A 12487-nucleotide genomic window follows, 5' to 3' on the forward strand; every position below is an offset into this window, starting at 1 on the left:
TCAACTTCATCCTACTGTAGTTGTGAGGTAGATCACCTTCATCCTACTGTAGTTGTTAGGTAGATCAACTTAATCCTACTGTAGTTGTTAGGTAGATCAACTTCATCCTACTGTAGTTGTTAGGTAGATCAACATTATGTTACTCTAGTTGTTATGTAGATCAACTTCATCCTACTCTAGTTGTTATGTAGATCAACTTCATCCTACTGTAGTTGTTAGGTAGATCAACTTCATCCTACTGTAGTTGTTAGGTAGATCAACTTAATCCTACTCTAGTTGTTAGGTAGATCAACTTCATCCTACTGTAGTTGTTAGGTAGATCAACTTAATGCTACTGTAGTTGTTAGGTAGATCACCTTCATCCTACTCTAGTTGTTAGGTAGATCAACTTCATCCTACTGTAGTTGTTAGGTAGATCAACTTCATGCTACTGTAGTTGTTAGGTAGATCAACTTCATCCTACTCTAGTTGTTAGGTAGATCACCTTCATCCTACTGTAGTTGTTAGGTAGATCAACTTAATGCTACTGTAGTTGTTAGGTAGATCACCTTCATCCTACTCTAGTTGTTAGGTAGATCACCTTCATCCTACTGTAGTTGTTAGGTCGATCAACTTCATCCTAGTGTAGTTGTTAGGTAGATCAACTTCATCCTACTGTAGTTGTTAGGTAGATCACCTTCATCCTACTGAAGTTGGTTGGTAGATCACCTTCATCCTACTGTAGTTGTTAGGTAGATCAACTTCATTCTACTGTAGTTGTTAGGCAGATCATCTTCATCCTACTGTAGTTGTTAGGTAGATCACCTTCATCCTACTGTAGTTGTTAGGTAGATCAACTTCATCCTACTCTAGTTGTTTTGTAGATCACCTTCATCCTACTGTAGTTGTTAGGTAGATCACCTTCATCCTACTGTAGTTGTTAGGTAGATCACCTTCATCCTACTTTAGTTGTTAGGTAGATCAACTTCATCCTACTGTAGTTGTTAGATAGATCACCTCCATCCTACTTTAGTTGTTAGGTAGATGAACGTCATCCTACTGTAGTTGTTAGGTAAATCAACTTCATCCTACTGTAGTTGTTAGGTAGATCACCTTCATCCTACTGTAGTTGTTAGGTAGATCAACTTAATCCTACTGTAGTTGTTAGGTAGATCAACTTCATCCTACTCTAGTTGTTAGGTAGATCAACATTATGTTACTGTAGTTGTTAGGTAGAGCAACTTCATCCTACTCTAGTTGTTATGTAGATCAACTTCATCCTACTGTAGTTGTTAGGTAGATCAACTTCATCCTACTGTAGTTGTTAGGTCGATCAACTTAATCCTACTCTAGTTGTTAGGTAGATCAACTTCATCCTACTGTAGTTGTTAGGTAGATCAACTTAATGCTACTGTAGTTGTTAGGTAGATCACCTTCATCCTACTGTAGTTGTTAGGTAGATCAACTTCATCCTACTCTAGTTGTTAGGTAGACCAACTTCATCCTACTGTAGTTGTTAGGTAGATCAACTTCATCCTGCTGAAGTTGGTTGGTAGATCACCTTCATCCTACTGTAGTTGTTAGGTAGATCACCTTCATCCTACTGTAGTTGTTAGGTAGATCAACTTCATCCTACTGTAGTTGTTAGGTAGATCACCTTCATCCTACTGAAGTTGGTTGGTAGATCACCTTCATCCTACTGTAGTTGTTAGGTAGATCACCTTCATCCTACTGTAGTTGTTAGGTAGATCACATTCATCCTACTGTAGTTGTTAGGTAGATCAACTTCATCCTACTGTAGTTGTTAGGTAGATCACCTTCATCCTACTGTAGTTGTTAGGTAGATCACCTTCATCCTACTGTAGTTGTTAGGTAGATCACCTTCATCCTACTGTAGTTGTTAGGTAGATCAACTTCATCCTACTGTAGTTGTTAGGTATTTCACCTTCATCCTACTCTAGTTGTTAGGTAGATCAACTTCATCCTACTGTAGTTGTTAGGTAGATCACCTTCATCCTACTTTAGTTGTTAGGTAGATCAACTTCATCCTACTGTAGTTGTTAGGTAGATCAACTTCAATCTACTGTAGTTTTTTAGGTAGATCAACTTCATCCTACTTCATCCTACTCCTACTGAAGTTGGTTGGTAGATCACCTTCATCCTACTGTAGTTGTTAGGTAGATCACCTTCATCCTACTGTAGTTGTTAGGTAGATCACATTCATCCTACTGTAGTTGTTAGGTAGATCAACTTCATCCTACTGTAGTTGTTAGGTAGATCACCTTCATCCTACTGTAGTTGTTAGGTAGATCACCTTCATCCTACTGTAGTTGTTAGGTAGATCACCTTCATCCTACTGTAGTTGTTAGGTAGATCAACTTCATCCTACTGTAGTTGTTAGGTATTTCACCTTCATCCTACTCTAGTTGTTAGGTAGATCAACTTCATCCTACTGTAGTTGTTAGGTAGATCACCTTCATCCTACTTTAGTTGTTAGGTAGATCAACTTCATCCTACTGTAGTTGTTAGGTAGATCAACTTCAATCTACTGTAGTTTTTTAGGTAGATCAACTTCATCCTACTGTAGTTGTTAGGTAGATCAACTTCATCCTACTGTAGTTGTTAGGTAGATCAACTTCATCCTACTGTAGTTGTTAGGTAGACCAACTTCATCCTACTGTAGTTGTTAGGTAGATCACCTTCATCCTACTGTAGTTGTTAGGTAGATCAACTTCATCCTACTGTAGTTGTTAGGTAGATCACCTTCATCCTACTGTAGTTGTTAGGTAGATCAACTTCATCCTACTGTAGTTGTTAGGTAGATCACCTTCATCCTACTTTAGTTGTTAGGTAGATCACCTTCATCCTACTGTAGTTGTTAGGCAGATCATCTTCATCCTACTGTAGTTGTTAGGTAGATCACCTTCATCCTACTGTAGTTGTTAGGTAGATCAACTTCATCCTACTCTAGTTGTTTTGTAGATCACCTTCATCCTACTGTAGTTGTTAGGTAGATCACCTTCATCCTACTGTAGTTGTTAGGTAGATCACCTTCATCCTACTTTAGTTGTTAGGTAGATCACCTTCATCCTACTGTAGTTGTTAGATAGATCACCTCCATCCTACTTTAGTTGTTAGGTAGATGAACGTCATCCTACTGTAGTTGTTAGGTAAATCAACTAGGTAAATCAACTTCATCCTACTGTAGTTGTTAGGTAGATCACCTTCATCCTACTGTAGTTGTTAGGTAGATCAACTTAATCCTACTGTAGTTGTTAGGTAGATCAACTTCATCCTACTGTAGTTGTTAGGTAGATCAACATTATGTTACTCTAGTTGTTATGTAGATCAACTTCATCCTACTCTAGTTGTTATGTAGATCAACTTCATCCTACTGTAGTTGTTAGGTAGATCAACTTCATCCTACTGTAGTTGTTAGGTAGATCAACTTAATCCTACTCTAGTTGTTAGGTAGATCAACTTCATCCTACTGTAGTTGTTAGGTAGATCAACTTAATGCTACTGTAGTTGTTAGGTAGATCAACTTCATCCTACTCTAGTTGTTAGGTAGATCAACTTCATCCTACTCTAGTTGTTAGGTAGCTCAACTTCATGCTACTGTAGTTGTTAGGTAGATCAACTTCATCCTACTCTAGTTGTTAGTTAGATCACCTTCATCCTACTGTAGTTGTTAGGTAGATCACCTTCATCCTACTGTAGTTGTTAGGTAGATCAACATCATCCTACTCTAGTTGTTTTGTAGATCACCTTCATCCTACTCTAGTTGTTAGGTAGATCACCTTCATCCTACTGTAGTTGTTAGGTAGATCAACTTAATCCTACTCTAGTTGTTAGGTAGATCAACTTCATCCTACTGTAGTTGTTAGGTAGATCAACTTAATGCTACTGTAGTTGTTAGGTAGATCACCTTCATCCTACTCTAGTTGTTAGGTAGATCACCTTCATCTTACTGTAGTTGTTAGGTCGATCAACTTCATCCTAGTGTAGTTGTTAGGTAGATCAACTTCATCCTACTGTAGTTGTTAGGTAGATCACCTTCATCCTACTGAAGTTGGTTGGTAGATCACCTTCATCCTACTGTAGTTGTTAGGTAGATCAACTTCATCCTACTGTAGTTGTTAGGCAGATCATCTTCATCCTACTGTAGTTGTTAGGTAGATCACCTTCATCCTACTGTAGTTGTTAGGTAGATCAACTTCATCCTACTGTAGTTGTTAGGTCGATCAACTTAATCCTACTCTAGTTGTTAGGTAGATCAACTTCATCCTACTGTAGTTGTTAGGTAGATCAACTTAATGCTACTGTAGTTGTTAGGTAGATCACCTTCATCCTACTGTAGTTGTTAGGTAGATCAACTTCATCCTACTCTAGTTGTTAGGTAGACCAACTTCATCCTACTGTAGTTGTTAGGTAGATCAACTTCATCCTGCTGAAGTTGGTTGGTAGATCACCTTCATCCTACTGTAGTTGTTAGGTAGATCACCTTCATCCTACTGTAGTTGTTAGGTAGATCAACTTCATCCTACTGTAGTTGTTAGGTAGATCACCTTCATCCTACTGAAGTTGGTTGGTAGATCACCTTCATCCTACTGTAGTTGTTAGGTAGATCACCTTCATCCTACTGTAGTTGTTAGGTAGATCACATTTATCCTACTGTAGTTGTTAGGTAGATCAACTTCATCCTACTGTAGTTGTTAGGTAGATCACCTTCATCCTACTGTAGTTGTTAGGTAGATCACCTTCATCCTACTGTAGTTGTTAGGTAGATCACCTTCATCCTACTGTAGTTGTTAGGTAGATCACCTTCATCCTACTGTAGTTGTTAGGTAGATCAACTTCATCCTACTGTAATTGTTAGGTATATCACCTTCATCCTACTCTAGTTGTTAGGTAGATCAACTTCATCCTACTGTAGTTGTTAGGTAGATCACCTTCATCCTACTTTAGTTGTTAGGTAGATCAACTTCATCCTACTGTAGTTGTTAGGTAGATCAACTTCAATCTACTGTAGTTTTTTAGGTAGATCAACTTCATCCTACTGTAGTTGTTAGGTAGATCAACTTCATCCTACTGTAGTTGTTAGGTAGATCAACTTCATCCTACTGTAGTTGTTAGGTAGACCAACTTCATCCTACTGTAGTTGTTAGGTAGATCACCTTCATCCTACTGTAGTTGTTAGGTAGATCAACTTCATCCTACTGTAGTTGTTAGGTAGATCACCTTCATCCTACTTTAGTTGTTAGGTAGATCAACTTCATCCAACTGTAGTTGTTAGGTCGATCAACTTCATCCTACTCTAGTTGTTAGGTAGATCACCTTCATCCTACTGTAGATGTTAGGTAGATCAACTTCATCCTACTTTAGTTGTTAGGTAGATAACCTTCATCCTACTATAGTTGTTAGGTCGATCATCTTCATCCTCCTGTAGTTGTTTGGTAGATCACCTTCATCCTACTGTAGTTGTTAGGTAGATCACCTTCATGCTACTGTAGTTGTTAGGTAGATCACCTTCATCCTAATGTAGTTGTTAGGTAGATCAACTTCATCCTACTGTAGTTGTTAGGTAGATCAACTTCATCCTACTGTAGTTGTTAGGTAGATCAACTTCATCCTACTGTAGTTGTTAGGTAGATCAACTTCATCCTACTGTAGTTGTTAGGTTGATCAACTTCATCCTACTGTAGTTGTTAGGTAGATCACCTTCATCCTACTGTAGTTGCTAGGTAGATCACCTTCATCCTACTCTAGTTGTTAGGTAGATCCCCTTCATCCTACTGTAGTTGTTAGGTAGATCATCTTCATCCTACTCTAGTTGTTAGGTAGATAAACTTCATCCTACTGTAGTTGTTAGGTAGATCAACTTCATCCTACTGTAGTTGTTAGGTAGATCAACTTCATCCTACTGTAGTTGTTAGGTAGATCAACTTCATCCTACTGTAGTTGTTAGGTAGATCACATTCATCCTACTTTAGTTGTTAGGTAGATCAACTTCATCCTACTGTAGTTGTTAGGTAGATCAACTTCATGCTACTGTAGTTGTTAGGTAGAGCAACTTCATCCTACTCTAGTTGTTAGGTAGAGCAACTTCATCCTACTCTAGTTGTTAGGTAGATCAACTTCATCCTTCTCTAGTTGTTAGGTAGATCAACTTCGTCCTCCTTTAGTTGTTAGGTAGAGCAACTTCATCCTACTCTAGTTGTTATGTGGATCAACCTCATCCTACTCTAGTTGTTATGTAGATCAACCTCTTCCTACTGTAGTTGTTAGGTAGATCAACTTCATCCTACTGTAGTTGTTAGGTAGATCACCTTCATCCTACTTTAGTTGTTAGGTAGATCAACTTCATCCTACTGTAGTTGTTCGGTAGATCAACTTCATCCTACTGTAGTTGTTAGGTCGATGAACTTCATCCTACTGTAGTTGTTAGGTAGATCAACTTCATCCTACTGTAGTTGTTAGGTAGATCAACTTCATCCTACTGTAGTTGTTAGGTAGATCAACTTCATCCTACTGTAGTTGTTAGGTAGATCAACTTCATCCTACTGTAGTTGTTAGGTACATCACCTTCATCCTACTGTAGTTGTTAGGTAGATCACCTTCACCCTACTCTAGTTGTTATGTAGATCAACTTCATCCTACTGTAGTTGTTAGGTAGAGCAACTTCATCCTACTCTAGTTGTTAGGTAGATAAACTTCATCCTACTGTAGTTGTTAGGTAGATCAAATTCATCCTACTGTAGTTGTTAGGTAGATCAACTTCATCCTACTGTAGTTGTTAGGTAGATCACATTCATCCTACTTTAGTTGTTAGGTAGATCAACTTCATCCTACTGTAGTTGTTAGGTAGATCAACTTCATGCTACTGTAGTTGTTAGGTAGATCAATTTCATCCTACTGTAGTTGTTAGGTAGATCAACTTCATCCTACTTTAGTTGTTAGGTAGATCAACTTCATCCTACTGTAGTTGTTAGGTCGATCAACTTCATCCTACTCTAGTTGTTAGGTAGATCACCTTCATCCTACTGTAGATGTTAGGGAGATCAACTTTATCCTACTGTAGTTGTTAGGTAGATAAACTTCATCCTACTGTAGTTGTTAGGTAGATCAACTTCATCCTACTGTAGTTGTTAGGTAGATCAACTTCATCCTACTGTAGTTGTTAGGTAGATCAACTTCATCCTACTGTAGTTGTTAGGTAGATCACATTCATCCTACTTTAGTTGTTAGGTAGATCAACTTCATCCTACTGTAGTTGTTAGGTAGATCAACTTCATGCTACTGTAGTTGTTAGGTAGATCAACTTCATCCTACTGTAGTTGTTAGGTAGATCAACATTATGTTACTCTAGTTGTTATGTAGATCAACTTCATCCTACTCTAGTTGTTATGTAGATCAACTTCATCCTACTCTAGTTGTTAGGTAGATCAACTTCATCCTACTGTAGTTGTTAGGTAGATCAACTTAATCCTACTCTAGTTGTTAGGTAGATCAACTTCATCCTACTGTAGTTGTTAGGTAGATCAACTTAATGCTACTGTAGTTGTTAGGTAGATCACCTTCATCCTACTCTAGTTGTTAGGTAGATCAACTTCATCCTACTCTAGTTGTTAGGTAGATCAACTTCATGCTACTGTAGTTGTTAGGTAGATCAACTTCATCCTACTCTAGTTGTTAGGTAGATCACCTTCATCCTACTGTAGTTGTTAGGTAGATCACCTTCATCCTACTATAGTTGTTAGGTCGATCATCTTCATCCTCCTGTAGTTGTTTGGTAGATCACCTTCATCCTACTGTAGTTGTTAGGTAGATCACCTTCATGCTACTGTAGTTGTTAGGTAGATCACCTTCATCCTAATGTAGTTGTTAGGTAGATCAACTTCATCCTACTCTAGTTGTTAGGTAGATCACATTTATCCTACTGTAGTTGTTAGGTAGATCAACTTCATCCTACTGTAGTTGTTAGGTAGATCACCTTCATCCTACTGTAGTTGTTAGGTAGATCACCTTCATCCTACTGTAGTTGTTAGGTAGATCACCTTCATCCTACTGTAGTTGTTAGGTAGATCACCTTCATCCTACTGTAGTTGTTAGGTAGATCAACTTCATCCTACTGTAATTGTTAGGTATATGACCTTCATCCTACTCTAGTTGTTAGGTAGATCAACTTCATCCTACTGTAGTTGTTAGGTAGATCACCTTCATCCTACTTTAGTTGTTAGGTAGATCAACTTCATCCTACTGTAGTTGTTAGGTAGATCAACTTCAATCTACTGTAGTTTTTTAGGTAGATCAACTTCATCCTACTGTAGTTGTTAGGTAGATCAACTTCATCCTACTGTAGTTGTTAGGTAGATCAACTTCATCCTACTGTAGTTGTTAGGTAGACCAACTTCATCCTACTGTAGTTGTTAGGTAGATCACCTTCATCCTACTGTAGTTGTTAGGTAGATCAACTTCATCCTACTGTAGTTGTTAGGTAGATCACCTTCATCCTACTTTAGTTGTTAGGTAGATCAACTTCATCCAACTGTAGTTGTTAGGTAGATCAACTTCATGCTACTGTAGTTGTTAGGTAGAGCAACTTCATCCTACTCTAGTTGTTAGGTAGATCAACTTCATCCTACTGTAGTTGTTAGGTAGATCACCTTCATCCTACTCTAGTTGTTAGGTAGATCAACTTCATCCTACTGTAGTTGTTAGGTCGATCAACTTCATCCTACTCTAGTTGTTAGGTAGATCACCTTCATCCTACTGTAGATGTTAGGTAGATCAACTTCATCCTACTTTAGTTGTTAGGTAGATAACCTTCATCCTACTATAGTTGTTAGGTCGATCATCTTCATCCTCCTGTAGTTGTTTGGTAGATCACCTTCATCCTACTGTAGTTGTTAGGTAGATCACCTTCATGCTACTGTAGTTGTTAGGTAGATCACCTTCATCCTAATGTAGTTGTTAGGTAGATCAACTTCATCCTACTGTAGTTGTTAGGTAGATCAACTTCATCCTACTGTAGTTGTTAGGTAGATCAACTTCATCCTACTGTAGTTGTTAGGTAGATCAACTTCATCCTACTGTAGTTGTTAGGTTGATCAACTTCATCCTACTGTAGTTGTTAGGTAGATCACCTTCATCCTACTGTAGTTGCTAGGTAGATCACCTTCATCCTACTCTAGTTGTTAGGTAGATCCCCTTCATCCTACTGTAGTTGTTAGGTAGATCATCTTCATCCTACTCTAGTTGTTAGGTAGATAAACTTCATCCTACTGTAGTTGTTAGGTAGATCAACTTCATCCTACTGTAGTTGTTAGGTAGATCAACTTCATCCTACTGTAGTTGTTAGGTAGATCAACTTCATCCTACTGTAGTTGTTAGGTAGATCACATTCATCCTACTTTAGTTGTTAGGTAGATCAACTTCATCCTACTGTAGTTGTTAGGTAGATCAACTTCATGCTACTGTAGTTGTTAGGTAGAGCAACTTCATCCTACTCTAGTTGTTAGGTAGAGCAACTTCATCCTACTCTAGTTGTTAGGTAGATCAACTTCATCCTACTGTAGTTGTTAGGTAGATCAACTTCATCCTACTTTAGTTGTTAGGTAGATCAACTTCATCCTACTGTAGTTGTTCGGTAGATCAACTTCATCCTACTGTAGTTGTTAGGTCGATGAACTTCATCCTACTGTAGTTGTTAGGTAGATCAACTTCATCCTACTGTAGTTGTTAGGTAGATCAACTTCATCCTACTGTAGTTGTTAGGTAGATCAACTTCATCCTACTGTAGTTGTTAGGTAGATCAACTTCATCCTACTGTAGTTGTTAGGTACATCACCTTCATCCTACTGTAGTTGTTAGGTAGATCACCTTCACCCTACTCTAGTTGTTATGTAGATCAACTTCATCCTACTGTAGTTGTTAGGTAGAGCAACTTCATCCTACTCTAGTTGTTAGGTAGATAAACTTCATCCTACTGTAGTTGTTAGGTAGATCAAATTCATCCTACTGTAGTTGTTAGGTAGATCAACTTCATCCTACTGTAGTTGTTAGGTAGATCACATTCATCCTACTTTAGTTGTTAGGTAGATCAACTTCATCCTACTGTAGTTGTTAGGTAGATCAACTTCATGCTACTGTAGTTGTTAGGTAGATCAATTTCATCCTACTGTAGTTGTTAGGTAGATCAACTTCATCCTACTTTAGTTGTTAGGTAGATCAACTTCATCCTACTGTAGTTGTTAGGTCGATCAACTTCATCCTACTCTAGTTGTTAGGTAGATCACCTTCATCCTACTGTAGATGTTAGGGAGATCAACTTTATCCTACTGTAGTTGTTAGGTAGATAAACTTCATCCTACTGTAGTTGTTAGGTAGATCAACTTCATCCTACTGTAGTTGTTAGGTAGATCAACTTCATCCTACTGTAGTTGTTAGGTAGATCAACTTCATCCTACTGTAGTTGTTAGGTAGATCACATTCATCCTACTTTAGTTGTTAGGTAGATCAACTTCATCCTACTGTAGTTGTTAGGTAGATCAACTTCATGCTACTGTAGTTGTTAGGTAGATCAACTTCATCCTACTGTAGTTGTTAGGTAGATCAACATTATGTTACTCTAGTTGTTATGTAGATCAACTTCATCCTACTCTAGTTGTTATGTAGATCAACTTCATCCTACTCTAGTTGTTAGGTAGATCAACTTCATCCTACTGTAGTTGTTAGGTAGATCAACTTAATCCTACTCTAGTTGTTAGGTAGATCAACTTCATCCTACTGTAGTTGTTAGGTAGATCAACTTAATGCTACTGTAGTTGTTAGGTAGATCACCTTCATCCTACTCTAGTTGTTAGGTAGATCAACTTCATCCTACTCTAGTTGTTAGGTAGATCAACTTCATGCTACTGTAGTTGTTAGGTAGATCAACTTCATCCTACTCTAGTTGTTAGGTAGATCACCTTCATCCTACTGTAGTTGTTAGGTAGATCACCTTCATCCTACTATAGTTGTTAGGTCGATCATCTTCATCCTCCTGTAGTTGTTTGGTAGATCACCTTCATCCTACTGTAGTTGTTAGGTAGATCACCTTCATGCTACTGTAGTTGTTAGGTAGATCACCTTCATCCTAATGTAGTTGTTAGGTAGATCAACTTCATCCTACTCTAGTTGTTAGGTAGATCAACTTCATCCTTCTCTAGTTGTTAGGTAGATCAACTTCGTCCTCCTTTAGTTGTTAGGTAGAGCAACTTCATCCTACTCTAGTTGTTATGTGGATCAACCTCATCCTACTCTAGTTGTTATGTAGATCAACCTCTTCCTACTGTAGTTGTTAGGTAGATCAACTTCATCCTACTGTAGTTGTTAGGTAGATCAACTTCATCCTACTTTAGTTGTTAGGTAGATCAACTTCATCCTACTGTAGTTGTTCGGTAGATCAACTTCATCCTACTGTTGTTGTTAGGTAGATCAACTTCATCCTACTGTAGTTGTTAGGTAGATCAACTTCATCCTACTGTAGTTGTTAGGTAGATCAACTTCATCCTACTGTAGTTGTTAGGTAGATCAACTTCATCCTACTGTAGTTGTTAGGTAGATCAACTTCATCCTACTGTAGTTGTTAGGTAGATCACATTCATCCTACTTTAGTTGTTAGGTAGATCAACTTCATCCTACTGTAGTTGTTAGGTAGATCAACTTCATGCTACTGTAGTTGTTAGGTAGATCAATTTCATCCTACTGTAGTTGTTAGGTAGATCAACTTCATCCTACTTTAGTTGTTAGGTAGATCAACTTCATCCTACTGTAGTTGTTAGGTCGATCAACTTCATCCTACTCTAGTTGTTAGGTAGATCACCTTCATCCTACTGTAGATGTTAGGGAGATCAACTTTATCCTACTGTAGTTGTTAGGTAGATAAACTTCATCCTACTGTAGTTGTTAGGTAGATCAACTTCATCCTACTGTAGTTGTTAGGTAGATCAACTTCATCCTACTGTAGTTGTTAGGTAGATCAACTTCATCCTACTGTAGTTGTTAGGTAGATCACATTCATCCTACTTTAGTTGTTAGGTAGATCAACTTCATCCTACTGTAGTTGTTAGGTAGATCAACTTCATGCTACTGTAGTTGTTAGGTAGATCAACTTCATCCTACTGTAGTTGTTAGGTAGATCAACATTATGTTACTCTAGTTGTTATGTAGATCAACTTCATCCTACTCTAGTTGTTATGTAGATCAACTTCATCCTACTCTAGTTGTTAGGTAGATCAACTTCATCCTACTGTAGTTGTTAGGTAGATCAACTTAATCCTACTCTAGTTGTTAGGTAGATCAACTTCATCCTACTGTAGTTGTTAGGTAGATCAACTTAATGCTACTGTAGTTGTTAGGTAGATCACCTTCATCCTACTCTAGTTGTTAGGTAGATCAACTTCATCCTACTCTAGTTGTTAGGTAGATCAACTTCATGCTACTGTAGTTGTTAGGTAGATCAACT

This window comes from Salvelinus fontinalis, unplaced genomic scaffold (genome assembly GCF_029448725.1).
Source record: "Salvelinus fontinalis isolate EN_2023a unplaced genomic scaffold, ASM2944872v1 scaffold_0002, whole genome shotgun sequence".
Lineage (NCBI taxonomy): Eukaryota > Metazoa > Chordata > Actinopteri > Salmoniformes > Salmonidae > Salvelinus > Salvelinus fontinalis.